This window comes from Bos grunniens, chromosome X, assembly GCF_055505025.1.
Source record: "Bos grunniens cultivar Pamir isolate PY7600 chromosome X, Bosgru_T2T1.0, whole genome shotgun sequence".
Classification (NCBI taxonomy): domain Eukaryota; kingdom Metazoa; phylum Chordata; class Mammalia; order Artiodactyla; family Bovidae; genus Bos; species Bos grunniens.
The window spans coordinates 84,176,574-84,199,919 of NC_141194.1; the positions used below are offsets into that span (position 1 = coordinate 84,176,574).

The 23,346-nt window shown below is 45.4% G+C and overlaps 1 long non-coding RNA gene across 1 annotated transcript in view; it reads right to left on the reverse strand.

Moving 5' to 3' along the window:
• LOC147340783 (uncharacterized) overlaps window positions 1-23,138 on the reverse strand; it is a 78,288-nt gene extending 55,150 nt beyond the window's left edge. The window contains exon 1 of the long non-coding RNA XR_015159051.1: window positions 22,893-23,138. This is a non-coding gene — a long non-coding RNA (uncharacterized LOC147340783). The remainder of the gene's footprint in view (window positions 1-22,892) is intronic.
• Between the last annotated feature and the right edge of the window lie 208 nt (window positions 23,139-23,346).

The following is a 23,346-nucleotide window of genomic DNA, read 5'->3' on the forward strand; positions in this document are numbered from 1 at the left end:
AAAATGGATTAAAGATCTAAACGTAAGACCAGAAACTATAAAACTCCTAGAGGAGAACATAGGCAAAACACTCTCTGACATACATCACAGCAGGATCCTCTATGACCCACCTCCCAGAATATTGGAAATAAAAGCAAAAATAAACAAATGGGACCTAATTAACCTTAAAAGCTTCTGCACATCAAAGGAAACCATTAGCAAGGTGAAAAGACAGCCTTCAGAATGGGAGAAAATAATAGCAAATGAAGCAACTGACAAACAACTAATCTCAAAAATATACAAGCAACTCCTACAGCTCAACTCCAGAAAAATAAACGACCCAATCAAAAAATGGGCCAAAGAACTAAATAGACATTTCTCCAAAGAAGACATACAGATGGCTAACAAACACATGAAAAGATGCTCAACATCACTCATTATCAGAGAAATGCAAATCAAAACCACTATGAGGTACCATTTCACACCAGTCAGAATGGCTGCGATCCAAAAGTCTACAAATAATAAATGCTGGAGAGGGTGTGGAGAAAAGGGAACCCTCTTACACTGTTGGTGGGAATGCAAACTAGTACAGCCACTATGGAGAACAGTGTGGAGATTCCTTAAAAAACTGGAAATAGAACTGCCTTATGATCCAGCAATCCCACTGCTGGGCATACACACTGAGGAAACCAGAAGGGAAAGAGACACATGTACCCCAATGTTCATCGCAGCACTGTTTATAATAGCCAGGACATGGAAGCAACCTAGATGTCCATCAGCAGATGAATGGATAAGAAAGCTGTGGTACATATACACAATGGAGTATTACTCAGCCATTAAAAAGAATACATTTGAATCAGTTCTAATGAGGTGGATGAAACTGGAGCCTATTATACAGAGTGAAGTAAGCCAGAAGGAAAAACATAAATACAGTATACTAACGCATATATATGGAATTTAGAAAGATGGTAACAATAACCCGGTGTACGAGACAGCAAAAGAGACACTGATGTATAGAACAGTCTTATGGACTCTGTGGGAGAGGGAGAGGGTGGGAAGATTTGGGAGAATGACATTGAAACATGTAAAATATCATGTAAGAAACGAGTTGCCAGTCCAGGTTCGATGCACGATACTGGATGCTTGGGGCTAGTGCACTGGGACGACCCAGAGTGATGGTATGGGGAGGGAGGAGGGAGGAGGGTTCAGGATGGGGAACACATGTATACCTGTGGCGGATTCATTTTGATATTTGGCAAAACTAATACAATTATGTAAAGTTTAAAAATAAAATAAAATTTAAAAAAAAGAAAGATAATTCAATAATAAAAAAAAAAGAAGAAGAAGCTTGGCTATGAAGGGGAGAAGAGACATAGGGCAGGGCTAGAGAAGAAGGATATGGGATTGACAAAGTCTTGAAAGATAAAACATTGCAAATATTCTGAAGGGAGCCCATGGTAAGAAACATGTTGAAGAGCCTCAAAATAGAGGAAAGTTTTGGTAGAGGTGGATGAGACAACTGAATAAAAGTGGAGAAGAAGAAGAGGGAAACAGAGGATGAGATGGTTGGATGGCATCACTGACTCAGTGGAACTCCAGGAGATAGTGAAGGACAGCGAAGCCTGGCATGCTACAGTCCATGGGGTGGGAAAGAGTCGGACACAACTGAGTGACTGAACAACAAGAGATGCATCTAGGCAGCAAGACAGGAATTTGAGGCCATGGAAGCCTCTTATTTTCTCTATGAAATGGAAAATGAAGCTGCCTTCTAAGAGAGACATGGACAGGTGTGGGGTTGGAAGCTGGGTGAGGGTAATTTACCCATCGAGAGGAATGCGAGATGTAGCTTACTAGGGTCACACTTTGTCAGATTACCCAGTAGTTTTAGGGAACAACTGAGATTGGTTTCCTGCCCAGGTGCAGAAGTATAGGATAAGCGCCTGTCACTTGATTAATCTGGTGGTTCATTAGAATCACTGACAGAGCTTAAAAAGACCAACTTAGGGGCCCCATTCTAGGCCAATGAAATCAGGCATCAGCACGTTTTAAAGCATCCAAGTGATTCTCATGTGCAGCCAGGACCAAGATCCACTGGAATGATCTATGGTTTGGGCTTTGCTGAACTACCAACCAGACCAGAAAGTTAACACATGACAATTGCTAAAAAAGTTGCACTATGGGGTTTAGGAGGGAGAGGAAAAGAAGAGAAGCCAGAAGGACTAATAACCAGGAAGAACTCAGTAGAGTCAAGAGATGAGAGATTTAGCTAAGGTGCAAGAGAAAGCATAATTAGAACGAAGTGGTGGGTGTAGAATCTTTAACTTACCTGATAGGTCAGTTGGTGAAGAACCTGCCTGCAAAGCATGAGACCCCAGTTCGATTCCTGGGTCAGGAAGATCTGCTGGAGAAGGGATAGGCTACCCACTCCAGTATTCCTGGGCTTCCCATGTGGCTCAGCTGGTAAAGAATCCACCTGCAATGTGGGAAGCCTGGGTTTGATCCTTGGGTTGGAAAGATCCCCTGGAGAAGGAAAAGGCTACCCACTCCAGTATTCGGCCTGGAGAATTCCATGGACTGTATAGTCCTTGGCCTCACAAAGAGTCAGACAGGTCTGAGCAAAAACGCTTTGCTCTCATACTACTTGAGTTTAAGATTTCAGAGGCAATGAAAAAATACATGAGCTGGCAATAGGGACACATGATCAAAGTGGAGTAGAGATGAAGGTGAGTGGAGATGAGTGAAATCAAGTAAACTTCAAATGTAAGTCAGACTCTATTCCATTCTCCAGCCAGAACCCTCCCTTCCAAAGGCTCACTGTCTCAATTCAGAGTAAAAGCCAGAGTCTGTACAAGTTCACACAAGGCCTAAGAAGACCTTGTCTTCTACTCTCCCTCAGGAACTCAGCTTCAGACATATCGGCCCCTTCCCAGCCAGGTACGCTCCTGCCTTAAGACATCTGCCCTCTCGGTTCTCTCTGCCTGTAATGCTCTCCCACAAGATATTTACATGGAAGCTCCCTCACTTCCTCCAGGTCTTTGCCCAAATATCATCTGCTCAATGAAGGCTACCCTTGTTGAAATTCCTTCTCTCACATATAAAAGTGATTCTTCTCTCTCATCATTTCCTACCTTGTTTCCCTGCTTCATTCTTTTCCATCTGTTTATCACCAACTGACATTCTGTGCATGATTATTTGTTTGCTGATGGGTTAACTCTCTCCCCTACTCCTGTCCTCCTGATGGTAAGGTTCTTGTGGGCAGGAGTTTTTGTCCATTTGTTCATTGCTATAGCCTTCACATCACACCTCTGACAGTGCCCAGTATATCACAACACTCCATAAATATTCATCAAAGGCACAAGCCATGAGTCCAAGGTGCTGGATGGATTGTACACTGGGGCACTAAATTCTTCCAGGATAAAAGCAGGGCTCATGTTTGAGAGGAAAGTAATAAACCAGGCATTAAAAGTCCAGGAAAAGTGTGGGTGAAAGAGGAGGAAGAGTTGACAAAAAGAAGAGTGGATAGTATAAGCAGCACATGCCTCAAAGGAGCATTTATTTAATTTTATTTCATTTTTAAAACAATCTATCTTTTAGACTGTGATGACTTACAGGGCTGGGATGGGGGGGTGGGTGGGACAGACGCACAAATGGGGTGGGGTGGATAAATGTATATTTATAGCTGATTTGGGGCTTCCTGGGTGGCTCAGGGGAAAGCATCCACCTGCCAATGCAGGAGACACAAGAGACACGGGTTCGATCCCTGGGTTAGGAAGATCCTCTGGAGAAGGAAATGGGAACCCACGCCAGTATTCTTGCCCAGGAAATCCCATGGATAGAGGAGCCTGGTGGCTACAGTCCATGGGGTCCAAAAAAGTCGGACATGACTGACAACTGAGCACACATGCAGGCATAGCTGGCTCACACTGTTGTGCAGCAGAAACCAACACAACATTGTAAAGCAATTATCCTCCAATTAAAAATAAAAAATAATAAAAAATCTTTTTAAAACTATAAACAATACATTTAGTTGTTATTGAATTCTATTATCTGTTGGCTTGTTTTCTTTTCTTTTTTTTTTTTTAAGATGGACAAAAAAGGCCTGAAAACAGTGTCAGAGAATAAGAGCATGTGGACATCACCCCTCAGCAATGTGGTATGTGCAGCCCCATAGAATAAGCAGCTGCAAGAGAATGGATATGTCCTCTAAGGCAAGCAGGTGTCAGGAGTTTGTAAATCTGGCTGCACATCAGCATCACCTGGGGTGTGGCTCTTTAAAAAGTAGAAGTGCCCAGGCCCCACTTCAGGCCGGTTAAATCAGAATCTCCGCAGGGAGGGAGTCCAGGCTTCAGTCCTTGTTAAAAAGCTTCCCAGGTGACGCTAATGTGTAGCCAGCACTGTGATGCTCGGAGGTGGATGACACAGCAAGAGGGAAGAGCCAGGGGACTTAGTCGATGTGCAACCTGAGTCTCAAAGGACACAGACAAAATCATGGGCGGCACGATGGGGGTGAGGAAAAGAAAGTACAAACATGCATGGGGATGAAAAGCCCCAGGAGAGTGGGAAGGGGCTTACATTTATGACGGTGGCAGAGGATCACATGAATGGAGAATCTTTAAAAGGTCTCAAAATTCGGAGTTGACTCCTTTTAGAAGAAAATCACTGGGTGAAGCTGTCCCAGGCTTGAAACAAGCTGGGGAGGTGTTGATTACCACCTAGACCAGTTCCAGATTTGGGGAATTCAGATGATACAGTCAGGTCCAAGGTGGATAGAAGGTGGGGATGTGATAATAGCTTGCAAGTTTCTCCTGGTGGCTTTGGAAAATAGGAAGTGAAGTGGACCCCTAGATGTTCATTGTTATAGGCTGTGTGTTCTGCAAATGATGACCAGGTCAGTCTTGGGTCTCCATCAGGAGAGGCTGAAGGCAGGGCAAGTGGGAGCAGTGATGTTGGACCTGCTTAGAGTTAACCCCATGGACAGTTGGAGGAAGGTGGTTTCCATTCTGTCTGGACTACAGGGGGTGGATGCAAAGCAGGTTTTGGTTAGGTAGGAAGCTGGGCTGACTAGACCAGAATCAGGTCTCAGGAGGCAGGGAGCTGCTGGGTACCCTTAATCCCACTGAGATGCTAAATTCATACCCATCCCCCTCCAATACCCTTGGTCGGGTATTACCAGAGTAGGTAGCCTCTCCATTCTCCAGGGGATCTTCCCAAACCAGGGATCAAACCCGGCTTGCATTTGTAGCTTTTGCATTGTAGGCAGATTTTTTGCCATCTGCATCATGAGGGAAGCCCATTAGAGTACAGGGCAAGGCCCGGCTCAGTTCCTCATTGGAAAGCAACCTTAGCAGTCTGTGGGGACCAGCCAGGGTGCTGCCTCTGCAGACTAACCCACCACCTAGCAACCCCTTAAGGCCTTCGCTAAAATGGACCTGTGTGTACGCATGCTTCTCAGTGGATTCTGACTCTTTGCAAACCCAGGAACTGTAGCCTGCCAGGCTCTTCTGTCCATGGGATTTTCCAGGCAAGAATACTGGAGTGGGTCGTCATTCCCTTCTCCAGGGGATCTTCACAACCCAGGGATCAAACCCCTGTCTCGTGCATTGGCAGGCAGATTCTTTACTACTGAGCCACCAGGGAAGCCCAGTCAGTTCCCAGGTACAGCTACAAAGTTATGGATTCTGACCTCCTGACCCTTCCCATTCTGGTGGTCAGGACTGTTACATCTCTTTTTCTGTCAGTCATCTGGGTGCCCATGCATGTCTACATCTGTGTGTGTAGCTCCTGGGGCTCCTGAGAATGACTCTGGACCTCCTCCAAGAAGGGAGCAGGGATGGGCCAGGTTGTCCCCAAGGAGCTAGCTGTACACACTTTCAGTTCCAGGGCTGATCTCTGAAGCCAGGACATCTCAACGTGTGATCCAGGGATTACCTGCACCACCATTCCCTGGGATGCTTGTAAAAATGCAGATTCCTGAACTCCTACCTCAGAACTATAGGATCAGACAACTCCCTGGAGAACTGCAAGAATCACATAAACACTGCATAGGGCACCTCCTTATTTTATCTTGTCTAGATGCTGCAACCCCACTATATTTTGTCTATTCTGTGATGGACTCTAAGGTCCACAGCATGCTACCATAGTACGTGCTTACCCATGGCCATGAAAACCCACACCTGCCTGAGCAACTGAGGCCCTTAGGTCACTTCTCGTCTTCCGCTCTGCCCATCCTGAGCTAGCCTGCACATTCCCATGAAGCCACACTTCTGTGAACGCAGAGGCTTCACTGCATGGATGAAGGATGATCTGAGGACCAAGGTTAGGTGTGCCCTGTGCATCATGCTGACACAGCAGCAATTGTTCAAAAGGGGATTAATGATTAAATCCAGTTCAAAGTCTATCCAGGCACATATCTTTTTCTTTTTTAAAGAAAAGTTTGATCCATTCATGTCTGATGCCTTAGTGAGAAGAGTAAAATAGAAAAATAAACAAGTTCCTTCCCTTAATTGATCAGTCTTCAACACATGATGTCTTGGGTGCTTTGGGGAATACAGACATGATGAAGACATAGTCAGTGTCCTCAAAGAGTTTAAAACCTACCTAGGGAGACAACGGGGCTTCCCAGTGGCTCAGTGGTAAGGAATCTGCCTGGAATGCAAGAGATTCAGGTTTGAACCCTGGATCAGGCAGATCCTCTGGAGGAGGGCATGGCAACCCACTGCATTATTCTTCAGAGAATCCCATGAACAGAGAAGCCTGGTGGGCTATAGTCCACGGGGTCACAAAGAGTTGGAAATGACTGAAGCGACTGAGCATGCAGGGACAGAGAGACAACAAATACTCTCATGTTAGTTATCATCAAAACAAGGTAGTGCAGTATATATGCTACATAACCGTTAGAGACCGAATGTGGCACGGGAGAGCTAAAGTCTGAATTGGCTTCAGGCTACATCCCCATGTCCGTTAGTGGTACTGTCATCTTCCTCACTCAAGTCAGACACATGGAAGTCCCCCTTGATTGCTCCCTCCCCTTGTCAGCATATCCAGTCCACCAGCAAGTCCTTTTGGCTCTAGCTGTAATATGTATCTTAAACCTGCTCACTTCTCTCCATGGCCACTGCCACCCCTTAGTCCAAGCCACCAGAATCTCTCTTCCTGAACTAGTATCCCAGCCACCTAATCTTGGCCTTCTTTCCCTTCAGACCTCTCTACAGGCCAAGTTTGTGTAGCAGCCAGAGGACTATTTTAAACGTATGAATTAATCATTTTGATCCCTGATTTAAACACATCCATGGCTTCCCAATGCACTCGACATAAAGAGGGAACTCATTACCATGGCCTGCAAGCCCCCACGTGGTCTCCAGTCTCACTGAGCACCCCTTTCTCCATGGTTCACTAACTCTTTGAGTCAGTTGAATATGGCCAGCACCCACCTCAAGTGTCTGCCCACGTTGGTCCCTCAGTCTGGAATATTCTTTGCTATTATTTATTCATCTTTCCAATCTCAGCTTAGATGTCACTTCCCCCAGAAAGACCTTTCTTCATTCCCTCCCATCTAAATTGTCTCCCTTGTAACCATCTCTCATAACCACCCTTTCTTCTCCCTTACAGCACTTATCACAACTTACACATTTGACTCTTGAACAACATGGGTCAGAGTGATGTGGGTTCACTTACATGTGGATATTTTCTGATGTGGGGGGACTTCCCAGGTGGCTCAGCAGTAATGCAAGAGACAAGGGTTCAATCCCTGAGTCAGGAAGATCCCCTGGAGAAGCAAATGACAACCCACCCCGGTATTCTTGCCTGGAAAATTCTGTGGCCAGAGGAGCCTGGCAGGCTACAGTCCATGCGGTCGCAGAGAGTCAGATATGACTGAGTGACTGAGCACAAATACCACAGTACAACGTGATCAGTGGTTGAATCCATGGGTGGGAATTGCAGATAGGTTGGGATCACATATATGGAGGGCTGACTATAAGTTATACACATTTTTTCAGTGACACAGAGGTTGATGCTCCAAACCTCATATTGTTTGAGGTTCAACTCTAATTATATATGTCTCTGTTGGTTTGCTTAATGTCTGTTTCCTGCACTAAATTGTGAGCTTGATGAAGGCAGAGTATATGTCTGTTTAGTTTATAATCACATTCTAAGTGCCAAGCACAGCACCTAGTATATAACAGATGCTCAATGGGTCCTTGGGATGAAAGAAGGAGCAAAGAAGTGAGATGTTCTCAGAAGGATTTTTGGAGAAGAACCAGTAGGAGAGCACCATGAACGGAGGCATGGAAATGGATATTTATGTGCAAGATGTATTCTGGGGATGAGGGTAGCCTGGTGTAGCTGGAGTATGGGGTCTGTGTTAAGTAAATACTATTGGAAATGTGTGTCATAGTCAATTATCTAATATAATGTGTGTGTGCTGTCATGTCTGACTCTTTATGACCCCATGAACAGTAGCCCAGCAGGATCCTCTGTTCATGGGAATCTCCAGGCAAGAATATGGGAGTGGGTTGCCATTTCCTCCTTCAGGGGATCTTCCCTACCCAGGGATCAAACCCACGCCTCCTGTGTCTCCTGCATTACAGGCAGATTCTTAGCCACTGAGCCACCTGGGAAGCCCATGTAATAGAAAGTCTGAAACTTCGGGCTAAGAAGTGTGATCTTTACTTGGTCATGTTCACCACGGGGCTACCCTAGCCTGATCCCAGCTAGTATCCAAGCAACCCCAGGGTGGGTCAGATGCAAAAATCCTCCTGTGCTGCAAGTGGTTAGAGATGGTATGGCTCCCATATCTCCAGCCATGGCCAGGGGCCCAGCAGGATTCAGAATGTGCAACATCTGCTGTGTCCAAGTCAATCAATTGAACATTGCTGTACCAATGTCTGCTGTACAAGTGGAAAAGTGGAAGGGGTGGCATAGAAGGGCTTCTTGGCCAAGTATTGGGTTGGCCAAAAAGTTTGCTGGATTTTTCCATAAGATGTTATGGAAAAGCCAAAAAGAACTTTTTGGCTAACCCTAACACATCAAAAAGTCCCCTTGGGTCATGTAACCCCTTCTGAATATTTTATAGGTGTCCAAGATCCCATCTGGACCCTTAACACTCCAGGCTGACTGACATCTCTAGTAGTACTAATACCGCCTCCTACCTGAAATGGTTATTAGGAGGATGGAATACGAAAGTACATATGAAGTACTTAGCATAGTACCTCACACACAGGAAGCACTCAATAATGTTAGTTATTCCTACTGTTATTAACAGCTTCAACAGCAGCAACAATAATATTGACCAGTTCAGGAAAGAAATAAATAAGGGCTGAATAAGGCAAAGTCACTGAGGAATCTGATGAGGACAGCATATGCCTGAAATGGGCAGTCACTGTGGGGTCCCTGAGGTGCAGATAAATGTATAGAGAAAGGCTTCAAGGCTGGTGCCCAGCCAGTGGTGGGCAGGGCAGGTTGCTTGGTCACCAGGCTGAGGTAGGCCATGCCCTGGGAGGTAGCCCCCCTCAAGGCAGGCCCTGTCACCAGGGTTCAATTCCCAGCTCTATTGATCTGGTAGGAACTGTCACTATGGCAGCATCTGCTTGCCTTCCTTGACGTGGGAGGAGACGCAGGGCCCTCTGGCCTGTTGTCTTGGAGGAAGGCCAGAAGGGAATACGTGCCTGGTGGGGCTGCCAAAGGAGGAAAGGGAGGGGCAGCTAACAAAACTTGGTGCTGCTTTGGGCCAGGTTCCTATGGGAGCTGATAAGCAAGGTCTGCCTTGTCCTCATTTTTGTCACTTTGTGAACCATTTGGGGTCCTAGGAATCAATCAGATGCTGTCCAGAAGCATCCCAGGTGACACAGCCCGGGTGCAGGGTTTTCGCAGGAAGCTCTCAGGAGGTCTCCAGGCAGAAAGGCTGTCTCCTCTGCTCACCCTCAACAACAGGCATCAGAAACCTCTGCTGGGGTGGGAGTTAGGTTTAGAGGTGGCCCAGACATGGAGAAGCCAGGGGCCAAAGAGCCTACAGGGCCACTAAGTTGGCAACTGACAATACTTTCTTGAGCACTTCTATGGGCCAAGCAGTGTGCTGAGAACCTTGCAAGAATGAGCTTGTTTATTCCTCAAAAAACCCTATGAGGTGACTACTGTGAGTGTTCCCATTATACAGGTGAAGAAACTTAAGTTTAAGGAGGCTAAGCGAGTTACCCAAAGTTGCTGGACTAGGATTCAGGTGCTCATCATCATAAAAGAAATAGCTGCTCTTTACTGAGCACTAACTATGGGGCAGACCCTTGCTATGTATTATCTCTTTGGTTCCTTACTATTGCTCTATGACATAGGTGTAATTATTACTCTTTCCATTGTACAGAGCTAAGGCAATTAGGTGGTTAAGAAACTTTCCAAGATCGCATAGTTAGTAGGAGACAGAACAGGAATTTGAACTTAAGCAAATGATTCCAACTCTCAGCCCTTGAACCTTCTACTACTTCTCTCTCTCTCTTTTTTCCAAAACAGCTCTTTTACCAGGGAAAACCTGAAGACAACTACAATCATCTATCTTGGACCATTTGCTTTCAATGATCTGCTTGCTCTAATATCCCCATGGAAACTGGAGAGTCGGGATCATTACAGATGGGAGAACTGAGGCCTAGGGAGACCAAGTGACTTGTCAGGCATTAGACATGGAGCAAGTGACTGAGGCCTTAAGAGACCCTTAGGCCCACTGACTCCCATGACTGAACATGACAATAAAAAGGACAAACCCTGCAGAAAAGAGGTAGGAGTCTTCGTCTGGCATCTCCAACTCAAAAGAGATTTTAGAGAAATTATAGCCAGTGTAAGATCTTTCCAGGAAGGAGCTAAGAAAAAGAAAAAAAATGTTTTTCTGTAGTAATGTTAAGTCAATCCATGCACTCCAGTCAAAGTGAAAACTTGGTCTCCTTCAAATGGGGTCTTAGGTTATGGCTCCAAGACAGACTTGCTCCCATGGGAATATTCTGGAAATCTCTGGGCATGGATTTGTTGTACCCATGAGTTTGAGTCACATCAACATGAATTCAATGAGTCTGTATTGGTGGATGCCAAATATTCCTTGCCTCGTGTTGCAAGTTTGATAATGAGAATCAGACAAGAAGGACTTGGGTGAGCTGGAAACCCAAGAATCCAAGCCAACAAGAATGTTGTTTAGCCTACTCTGGGCCCCTTTCCTGGCTCTCTCCCCTTTTGCAGTCCCCTTTTAGCTGAGAGCATCCAGGAAGTCATTCTCTACCTCTGCTCTTGGCACTAGCTTCCCGAAGGGAGTGGGAGGAAGAAAATACCAAGTATGTTTCACATCCCCAGGGTCTATGAAACTAACAATAGTCACAGGGGTCTCAGGAATGTACTTCTCAATGCCATAGTTGCAGTTTTACTCAGTTTTCAGTTCTCAAGAATCAAAACCAGGTTCCCAGGCCCACCCCTACAATGATACTTAATAACCCTGGCAACATTATTCTGCCATTAAAACCAACTCCCCCTTCTTTCTTGGTGTTTAAAGTTACTGAGGCTCTTCAGGGCTCAGACTCTTCACACCCAAGAAAATCTGTTGCTGCATAGATTGGCCTCCAGTACAACCCAGCCTGATACACACCACAAGGTAGGAGGGAGATACTGTACGCATGCGTGCATGTTAAGTTGTATTCAACTCTTTGTTACCCCACAGACTGTAGCCCGCCAGGATCCTCTGTCCATGAGATTTCCCAGGCAGGAATACTGGAGTGGGTTGCAATTTCCTCTTCCAGGGGATCTTCCAGACCCAGGGATTGAACCCGCATCTCCTGCGTCTCCTGCATTGCAGGCGGATTTCTTACTGTTTGAGCCATCATGGAAACCCGATATACTCCATGGGGAATCCTTAATAGCAGAATACTCTGTGTAATCATGCAGGCCCTAGGACCAGACAGATAGATCCACTTTGCTACTCACCAGCTGACTGAACTTGTACAAGTCCCTTAGTGGCTCTGTGCCTCAGTTTCCTCCTCTGGGATATGGGAATACTAAGAGTGCCTATCTGATGGAGCTGTGGAAGAGATTCAGTGAGATAATGCATGCCAGGACAGTGGCACAGCACCTGGCACTCGGCTTAGTAAATAATGGCTATAGACAAAGAGGAAGACTTGCTGTCTCGGAAACTTTGCCTTGAAGAAGCATTTCTCTGGCTCCAATTTCCCCTGTTTTGAAGTGAAGGGCTGAAGGCTGAGACCCAAGGAAAGAAGTGGAGCAAAGGGGTGTGTACATTTGTATTTTTTGGTCCCTCTGTGCAGGTGGTGGAATCATAGGTCCCCAACCAGGGACTGAACCCAGTCTGGCAGTGAGAGTGCTGAGTCCTAACTACTGGTCCGCCTGGGAAATCCCCAAAGGCGTGTATCTTGATGCTGACCCTTTTCCTTTCGGCACTTAGATAACAGGACAATATTGAGAGAGGGCCTACGGTTGAAGGAAATGAAATCAGTAATGTGATGAAGTGAGGGGTGATGGGTGGGGAGAAGCTGTTTAAAGAAGGGTGGGGTGGTGGGAGATGAGGGCCTAAAAACTCAGAGGTTGAAATCCCATGAAACAAGAGAACCCACAGCAACACCATGAGCTGAATGAAGGAAAGAGAAAGAAAAGTTTACAAAGTCAAAGAAGGGATAGAAGAAGGAAGCTTCAAAAGGGATTCACAGGAGAGCTTGGGCAGAAAGGTCTGAATTCTGGGAACCGCTTTGGTCTTTCTCAGAAATGCCTTGACCAAAGATTTTGTGCCAAAGGGCCTGAAATATGCTCGTTATTGAATAAATGGTCAGTTTGTTCACTCAGACTTGCTCTTATTAAAAAGAACAGTGTGCTCTCCACTCACCTCTGCAGAAACTAGCCCCAGGGAACAAGGTCGCAAACCAGCCTCCCCAAATGAGGTCTCATATCACAGGTTTCTAAGCCAGAGACACCCGGACTTTCCCACTTTGGAAAATGGGTTTCAATCCCTCAGGCTGGAAAACTCAGTTCTTGCCTCCAGAAAGTTACCACAGGAAGGAGTTACAGCCATCTCTGAATCGTCGAAGGAGCTGGTCAACAAATAGTTTAGCTGGGTCCACTCTTGGAGTTTCCGATTCAACTGGTTGAGGTGGGGACTCCAACATATTTTTTTAATGTGCCCCCAAATGATTTTGGACTTCCCTGGTGGCTCAGATGGTAAAGTGTCTGCCTACAATGCGGGAAACCCAGGTTCAATCCCTGGGTCAGAAAGATCTCCTGGAGAAGGAAATGGTAACCCACTCCAGGATTTTTGCCTGGAAAATCCCATGGACCGAGAAGCCTGGTAGGCTACAGGCCATGGGGTCGCAAAGATCGGACACAACTGAGCGACTTCACTCTCACTTTCACTTTCAAATGATTTTGTCACTAAGCAGGTTTTGACTTTGGAGACAAGTATGCTTTGCTTAGATGAAGGGGACTACAATATAATCTATTCGTAACAAAGACTGAGGAATCTGAGGCTCAGAGACATTGAACACTTGTTCAAGGTCACACAGCGAATTAGAACGAAACCAGAACTGGGATTCAGGTCTCTGCCTCCCAATTTCCTGTAAGCTCCACTAACTGACTGACTTTGCTTCTTAATAAGATTGTCCTTTCAAGTTTAAGTATGGGAACAGTAGATATCCCCTCCTGGTTCTAATGAGTTAAACAGTAATGCTACCTTTGGGGAATAATCCTTAGAAAACAAAACATGACAATCCCCAGTTCTATGAAAAGCATCAAGCAGAGTTTTAAAAAGAAAAGAAAATATAGCCCTTTCCATTATGACCACCCATAAGGAGAAATTCATCACATGATTTATGTGTAGAGACCATATTTGTGGCTATAATGTTTCAGTTATAAATTATTCAGCATTGGAGAGTTCCCTGGTGGTCCAGTGGTTAGGACTAGGTGCTTTCACTGCTGTGGCCCTCGGTTCAATCCCTAGTCAGGGACCTAAGACTGTGTATGCCATGTAGCACAGCCAAAATAAATAAGTAAACAGACAAATAATTCAGCATCAAAGAAGGGACACCCTAGCTTTAAGATGAGTATGTATGTGTGTGTGTGTGTGTGTGTGTGTGTGTGTGTGTGTTCAGTCATGTCCAACTCTTTTGTGACCCCATGAACTGTAGTCTGCCAGGCTCCTCTGTCCATGGGATTTTGCAGGCAATAATAATGGAGTGGGTTACCATTTCCTACTCCAGGGGATCTTCCTGACCCAGGGATCGAACCTGCATCTCTTGTGTCTCCTATGTTGGCTGGCGGGTTCTTTACCAATTGAGCCACCAGGGAAGTTCCAGGACATTCATTAATTTAACAGCCAAAGCCATTTTTTTTTCAAAGCAGCAAAGAGCAATAATTACTGGCCATCAGTTTGAAGCCTTTAAAAGAAAAAACCCATTTATATTAGATAGGACCTAAAGTCATTTTCCAAATACCAAGATTTTGAGGTAAATGGGAAACCACAAATAATAACTGGCTATAGTTCAAATGCAGACTTCCCTGGTGGCTCAGAAGGTAAAAGTGTCTGCCTACAATGTGGGAGACCCAGGTTCGATCCCTGGGTCAGGAAGATCCCTTGGAGGAGGGCATGGCAACCCACTCCAGTATTCTTGTCTGGAGAATCCCAGGGACAGGAGAGCCTGGTGGGCTGCCGTCTACGGGGTCACACAGAGTCAGACATGACTGAAGTGACTTAGCAGCAGCATCCATCCCTAGAGGAGAAAAGTGGCCAGATTTTTAACTAGCATGTGTTGGAGGTATGTCAGGAGACTTTTCCAGCACATCCAACTCTCAGAGCATTTCTCCTTTCCAGATGTGTCTTCTCCATCTGTAAAATGGGTACCAACTATCACTGCTCTTTCATAGCCCACAGCATGCTCAACCACCCCCAAAGGATTTAAAGGTTGCTACTGCTGCTCTCACTCTTCAGACTAAAGACAGTTCTTAAGCCACACAAATGACTGCTCTGATATCCACCTTCTCCTAATCCTACGTGTGGCCTAAAGCAAACACCGAAATTCCCTTGACCATACCTGGATGTTGGCAGCAAAGAGATGCAAGATGATGAAGCAAGCCCAGGCAGAGTGACAAGAAAAGCTACACCTGTACCTGTTTGTCACTATTCCCTTTGCAGAGGGTGACATCACTGTTTATTTCTATTAGAATAACTCCTCATGGGAGGGCCTCAAACTTGTCCTCTTTGCAGGAAGGCAAGTCGGAGAGAAGCCGACTCCTACTCAGTGCTCAGCCTCTGGAAAATTCTGGAACCAATCTAGCTGACCTCTGAGTTCAGTGACGATACAGCAGTAGCTTTGTTCCAAATGTCTTACAACATACACCTCTAAAGTTCCTTTGCCATTGTCTGCTGCTGCAGCGGCCACCAGCAGAAATGACCCTAAATAGCCATTCACTTCACAGTGAATTTAGAGGGACTTGATGCTGGAAAATGCTTTTGACACAGTTCTAGTTGGAGATGAACTAAAAACATGTTTGCTTAAATAATTGAAGGTGAAATGTGTATTGCGTGTGTTTCACATGCAGTTAGGGATTTATGCCCCAGCCTTTGGTGATGCCAATTATGAGTTTCTGCCTAGCACTTGATTTAAGATGCAAAACCTGAATTATCAGAAGATCTCAAGAGAAGGAATAAAGTATACTTTGATATACTGCAGTTGGAGTACAAATTGGTTTAAAAAAACACTTTAGAAAGCACTTTAGCTATATATATATATATATATAAAATTGAACAAACCCAATCCCAGGAATTCATCTTAAGGAAATAGTGAGCCAAACGCATATAATAGAGTCCACAGACGTTCATGATGGCATTGTTGAAGTGCTCATAAAGGAACAGAGTGGCAATGATTATTTTTTAAAATCATAAACATCTCTGTGTGATGAAAGACACTAAAATCAAAGTCAAAAGATAAATAGTAGACTAGTTACTGTATTTGCAATATAGATCACAGTTAAATTATTACTACTCAAAATATAGAGAGATTCTGGTTATCACAATGAGAAAGAACAACCCAGTAGAAAAATAGGCAAAGGATATGAAATGCCAATGCAGAAGAAGAAATGCAGATGTGCCATACACATACTTCAGCCTCACTAGCACTCAAAAAAATACACAAAGGAAAAGGAGACTTTTTTCCAGCAATCACTTTGTCAAAGATTGAAAGGATCAACCAACCTAACTGAAATGGGTGAGGAAGAGCATGGAGAAATGGCCATTTTGGGGGGAGAAGGTAAGTCACCATCAAGTTCCTGGAGGCAAATGAGCAGGCTCTCTAAAAAATAAAAGAGATGTGCAAACTAAACTCTTTGAACCAATAAGGTCACTACTGTGCTCTGTGTGTGTGTTCAGCCACTCAGTCAAGTCCCACTTTTTTGTGATCCAACGGACTGTATCCCGCTGGGCTCCTCTGTCCATGGAACTTTCCAGGCAAGAATACTGGAATGGGTTGCCATTTCCTCCTTTGGTGGAATCTTCCCAACCCAGGGACTGAACCTGTGTCTCCTAAGTCTCCTGCATTGGTGGGCAGATTCTTTATCACTGAGCCACCTGGAAAGTCCACTGTGAATTTACACTACAAAAATTCTGGCCACAGTATGGAGAGACATATGTAGAAGGAAGTAGGCTGCACCAGTATTTAATAATTTGTAAAACTTTGAAACAATGTAAAAATTCACCAATAAAGCTTGGATTAAAAAAAAATTAGGTCACAACTGGATGACAGAATACTATGCAACTGCTAAAAAGAATGAACTAGCTAGATGTATACTGGCAGGCAAAGACCCCCAGACACAGTGTCCAGTGAAGTGCACACTATAGAGCAGTATATGGTGTCTTGGTCACATCTTTTATGACTATTTTAGGCACATGAATACATATATGAATATTCATAGAAACACACACTTAACTATACATACCAAACTGTGAACATAGTGGGTAATCAGTGGTGGAGAGGCCAGGAACATTCTACTTCATATTCCTATTTTTACAAGCCATAAGCATGTATTATTTTGATCATAAAAATGCTTTCTTTAAAGAAGGAGTGAGGCAAGCTGTACTACTCCCCCACAATGTCCAGCTCCCACTCCAAACCTCTAAAAATGTCCCCTTCAAGGACATGGTGTTCCAGAATCTAAGACAATTTCTAATTCCCAAAGACATGAGCTTTTGCTGTTTAGAAGTTGAACTAGGACGAGAAAGTCTGGAAAGAGGTAGAAGCGTTGTTGCATTTTTTCAGAAGAGCTTGTTTCATGTAGTGGTGACATTATGGACCTCCTTTCTAGAACGATCTCCCTCTCCCATTCTTCCAAGTCTCCCACCTTTCTTTATGCCATGCCTCCTTTTCTCCTTATCTCTTTCATAATGTTGGGAGAAAGGGAAACGGCTAGCTCATTTCAGTTCCTTTTTTGTTTTTCCTTCAACTCCAGGATTCAATCCCATTCTTTCATCCTAAAGAAATTTCACTCTAACCTCTATACCACCCCAGTCTATTTGGCACAAGGCTCATCCCAGTACTTCCAATTTCCCCTTAAATAAGACTGACAATTCCAGCTCTGGGAGTCTTCAGAATTTAGGGAGCATCTACATGTGATCCTAGGCTGTGTACCAACACCAACAGCCAGCAGACCAGGAGCTACAAACCTAGATGACGCTGCCATTACATGCCTGTGGTAGCGGATGTGGGCCCTTCCCTGGGGAGTGCATCAGTAGTTTTCATCAGGCTTTCAAGGAGGTCCTTGGTCCATGCAATGTTAATAATGACCAAGGTAGAGGGACTGGGATGATTTAATCACCCACTGGGTATCTTGGCAGAACACCCAGGCCTTAGGTTTCCAGCTAGCTGCATGGCTTGGTGAATCAGACAACCATACGCTCAAAAGGAATGGAGATCCGGAGATACAAGGAAGCAGGCCTTTGAGGCCTCCCAGAGAAACCTGTTCCTCTGCTACAGCCCACACAACTCAGCCTTGGACATGACCTCCAAGTCCCACTGAATGAGCCAATCCACACTCAAATATACAATACTATAGCTGGGCAAGCTCCTTTGTACATGGAATTCTCCAGGCAAGAACACTGGAGTGGGTAGCCAGTCTCTTCTCCAGGGGATCTTCCCAACCCAGGTATCGAACCCAGGTTTGCTGCATTGCAAGCAGATTCTTTACTGTCTAGTCACCAAGGAGGCCCCATACAAGAACACAGCTGGGTATGAAGCTGTGTAAAGAGCATAAGGAGGCAGCAGATCTGATTTTTAGCTTTTAGGAGGACTTCTGTTCTGACATATGGTAGCTGTGTGACCTTGGGTAGCTTACTGCACTTCTCTGGGCCTCATTTGCCTCATCCAAAGAGAACGTTTGAATCAGGTGAACTTCACGAGGCACTTGCAGCTCTACCGTGCTATGACTCGCCCCTCTCGGATAGGCATTTCCACCAAGCTCTCCAGGACAGAGAACAACTTCACTCTCACTTTCCAGCATCACATCTTAAAGTCACACAGTTTCCTCTTGTGGTTGAACCTAAATGCTTCCTACTGCGATGGAAGCTTGCCGCTTGCATGTGGGAAATTGCTGGTCCATGTACAGAGCATGGTAGACTGTTAACTCTAATGCCCTCACCTCAGTCTCTACCTCAAACCCAGTCTGCAATGATTATTTAGTGGTTAATCCTCAAGAACTCTATCCTTTCAAGGCAGCTTGTAAGGAAAAGAAGGAATTAACAAAGAGTCACGGGAATCAGGAAGGGTCAATGGTCATGAGAGTGGTTTTGCTTTTGCTTTAAATTTCCTTAAAGATGGCCATGACTTCCTACTGGCAAAAGGGACCCTGGAAACTGGTCAAGAAACCTCTCCTGCGAACAGGACTCTGGTCCAGATGGAGCACTGGGGCCACTGGAGAGGACCCCATAGCATTCAGCTTCCAAGATGGTCCTTTAGAACTGCTTCTGCAGGAGGATGAGTCTGAAGGATAAAAGCAATTTTCCAACTACATTTAATTCCCACCTCCAGGGCTCTCTGGTCAGCAGGGTGCATTCAGATTGATGGGATTTCCTTGAGGCTGCACTGATGATACCTCTGGACCAGGAAATTAAAGGCCATGCTGAAAGTGTCAGGATGTGAAAGGAAGCAACCCCAGAGAACTGAGTCACCCAAGGTTGGATGAGGATATAGGTTTTTTGCAGTCAAAGCAGAGCAGAGAACTGAGGCAGACTGCCCAATAAGGCAGCAGAAAAACAGGACTAGGGCCCGAACTATTGAGATAATTGCCTTAATTCTTCACTTCCCTTTCATAATAACCTTGAGTTTATATACAGCCTTTCTTCTAAGGAGCTCAAAATACTTGCAGGGATATTATCTTAGTTGTCATCACACCATCACAGTCAGTGAGAGCAATGATCATTATCAGCTTCATTTTACACATGGGGGAAGGAAAGCCTAGAGGGCTGAAGGGAGTCATCCAAGTTTACTCAGCAAGACAGTGACAGCCTCCAAACTCAGTGCAAAAATGCTCTTGCCTGGCATTGCCCAAAGAATGTTCTTCCCCACACCAGCTCCACCAAATGCTTGCTGGAACACCAGGTTCTGTGGGCAAAGATATACACTAGCTTAGTGATGGCTTTTAGAAGCCCTGCAATAAACAAAACTGTTTCTGTTTAAGCAAGAATTTCTCAAAGTTAACTTAACCACAAAACTCAGTGGGTGTGTGTGGGGGGGTGGGTGGGTATGAGTGGGGGGATGGGTGGGTGTGAGTGTGTGTGTAACACCTACTACCATCCTATGGGACTAGTCTTTTCAGAACCCGCCTTAGGAAGCACTGTCCTAGCCATTAGGCTAATCTGAGTATCACCATAGTAACAGATGACTTCAGTTCTAGCCCAAGCTGTAGAGGATGTTTCTTAGAGAAACGCCCCATACCTTCTGATACTGACAGCCAGTGACCAAAGGACCTTGATGCACCCAAAGGACCTCAGGGCATCATTTCCTCTGCAGCAGGGCACTGGCCAGATGAGAGGAAGCCGATTCAAGCTTGCCTACTTCTGCTGGCACACCACATCTTTCAAATAGAAGCCAGAGCTATTTTGGGTCTTCATTGAAGGGAGTAAATGCCTGGGATGCTGGTCCAAACGTTCAAGGTCCACACTCTTAACTAGCAGAATATTGTGCTCACCAGGCACTTCCAGTAGAAATCATCCATCTCTTAGGTTCATTCCTAGTGCCATTCATCAGCCCATGCAATCAGTGCCCACACAACAAAACAGAAGACTCAGAATCTGCCCCTCTTCTGGCTTCATTGCATGAGTATTAGAGTGGTCATCATATATCCATTTTAGAACTAACACACGGCACAGAAATATTGTGCTATTATTAATTACCAGTGACACTACTAAAAGTACCTAAAATGTAAAACTCCCTGAAGACTCTGTCCTGATTAATTTGTATTTTATATACAATTCGGGGCTTCCCAGGTGGCGCTAGTGGTAAAGAATCCACTTGCCAATACAGGAGACATAAGAGACACGGGTTTGACGCGGGTCAGAAAGATCCCCTGGAGGAGGGCATGGCAACTCACTCTAATATTGTTGGCTGGAGAATCCCATGGACAGAGGAGCCTGGTGGGCTATGGTCCGTAGGATCTCAAAGAATCAGACACAAGTGAAGTGACTTAGCACGCATGCATATAAAATTCAAATGATAGAAGATCACAGAGGATTTCATATTTACTACTGCCATTTTCACGTTTTCTTTTAGTGTTTATTAAACATCCACACCATGAGGGAAAACACTTCCACTGAAATTGGTAAATTTGTATGCAAAAAGTAAATGTAATACAAATATACCTTTCTGTATCCATCCATTGTTATGGGAACAATTTTGTATAAATTGCTTTTTGGTATAATATTCACTGTAAAGGTCACAGGGGCACTGTTATTTAAGATGATCTGATTATGAATCCTTTTGTAAAACAACAAATTCTGCAATGTGAATACTGTCCCCATCTAGTTCATTTGCCTTGTTAATCCATAATTACATATATCAGATTTGCTTAAAGCAAAACACACTAATATTAATCAACGAGCTAGACATTTCTTAAGATGGGGATGTATTCTGATCTGTATCACTCTGCAATACTGGCTCCTTTTGAATTCACTATTAATCACCATCCCAGTCCAAGGAGATTCATCCTAACTTTGTTGAGAATGTAACAGTGACCCGTCCAAGGATTCCTCTATCTTTATATATGCTGTCACTTCAATTTAACCACCTGGTGAATTAATTCTTCAAGACCCATTCAAATGTCACTTCCCCCATGAAACCTTTCTTGATCTTCTCCCCACTCCTCTAGGCAGGCTTCCCTCTTCCATGGTCTTACAGTACCCTGCCCAGGCCTTGTCAAACTCTACTGTAATTATCTGTTTACACCTTCTCTCTCGCCTACCAGACTGTACACTCCCTGAGAGCTGAGACGATGTTTCATTCATTTATTCATTTTGATACTTCCAATACCTAACACCTCTGGTGCATAGCAGGTGTTTAATAAATGTCAGTTGTTTGACTAAATGATCACTGTTCTTAATTGTACATTTTTCAACCCTGAAAAACAACACTTTATTAAAATCATAAATTAAAATGTCAAAGAGGAGGCTTACTAGTTTTGTTCATTTTTATTGAACTCTTCTCTCTTTGGTAAAAAAAAAAAAAAAATTGCCATGCCAATTCACACCTTATGGATCAACCAACAAAAAACCCTCTAAACCAAATTCACAACTAACGCATAATGCTTTTAGTATGTCCGTTTTCTCCAAACATAATACAGCTACGTCCTAACCCACTGCTAACATCACTGCAGTAAAGACATGAGGATTCACTAATTAAAGGGGTGGGGTGAGGAAGTGGGGTGGGGGGAGTTACTGCAGGGATCACTGTAAGAGCTTTGTATCCTCATTGGCTGAGAAGAGAAGCCTGTTAAGAAAGTTGGGCATCTTTGGGGGAACAATAATGATGTCCAGTAGGACTTGGCCAACCTGGCTAGAGATTCCACATCCAGAATGTCCTAAGCAACAGCCCCAGCTGGCGGGATTTCCATGACTTTGAAACCATCATTACCCTTCTGATGTGGACAGAACAGGTTGGACCTGATCTGCCTGTGTGTTACTGCAATCTGGCTTGGCATGGGATGATACCCAAGGACATGTAACGCCAAGAGTAGCCCAGCCCCATGGTGCAGACACACAAACACACACACACACACACACACACACACACACACACACACACACACCCCACTCCAAATCACGCTCAAAAACCCCACACAAAACCTGCACCATCTCCCTCCCAAATTTGCATTCCTGTGTGCCAGTCACACACAGGGAGTGCCCCTCACATTCCCTCACTTCCCCAGACTGCCCCATCCACACCCCACTCTACCTGCAGACTGTAGCCTAGCCTGGAACTGGAAGCTGGTGGGGACTGGTTTTGTTGTAGGCAACAAAGCCTCATGCACCCAGGCGTCCCGCTGGCTCTATCCATCTCTCCCCGCCCCCACCCATGAGCGCCCCCAACAAGAGAAAGCTCAGCTCTGGGAAGTGGATGTGGGCACTGGGGGCCCAAAGAAAGAGAGCTTTAGAGGTGGGCAGGGTCACGAGTCCGGGCAGCTACCGAGCTCTCTCTCCATGAAGCCACAGGGACGGCGAACTGGCAAAGGGACTAGACTGCCCTCCCACTGCATCGCATCCCATCTATTCATAGAAAAAGACCAAAACCTGAGAAATAATCTACCCTCCCGTCTGCCCCGTGCCCTACCCCCCTCCCCACCCCCGCCCCAACGGCTCTTGGAGCCACTGGCGTTCCAACAGCCTGCAACAAAGCGCCCCCGACACAGACCTGTTCCAGCCTCTTCGTGGCCCGAGCGGAGGGGAGCCGTTGCCGAGGGTTCTGCCCTCCGGCGCCGGGCAGCAGGCGCCGGGGATGGAAGGAGGAGCAAGTACTGGGAGAGGAATGAGGACAAGAGGGGATGGGAGTCACAGCAGCCGCGGAGAAGGAGGAAGAGGAGGAGGTGGACGAGGAGGAGAAGGAGGAGGCGGCGGCTTCTGTGGCAGCTGCGGAGGATGCTCCGGCGAGGGGCAGGGCTGGGCGTGCGGGGCGTGGGCTCACGTGCGCCCCATGGCCTGGGGATGCGCGCGCGCCTGTGTGTGTAAGAGCATCTGGATGTATTTTGACTGCGATTATTCCAATTCCGACCTAGTCTGGAATTTATGGTTCCTGCAGCCAGGCGGAACTGAAGCCCTTTCAGTCTCCCAAACCTGATTATGCTGGTCTGGGGATCGGGGTTGGAGGT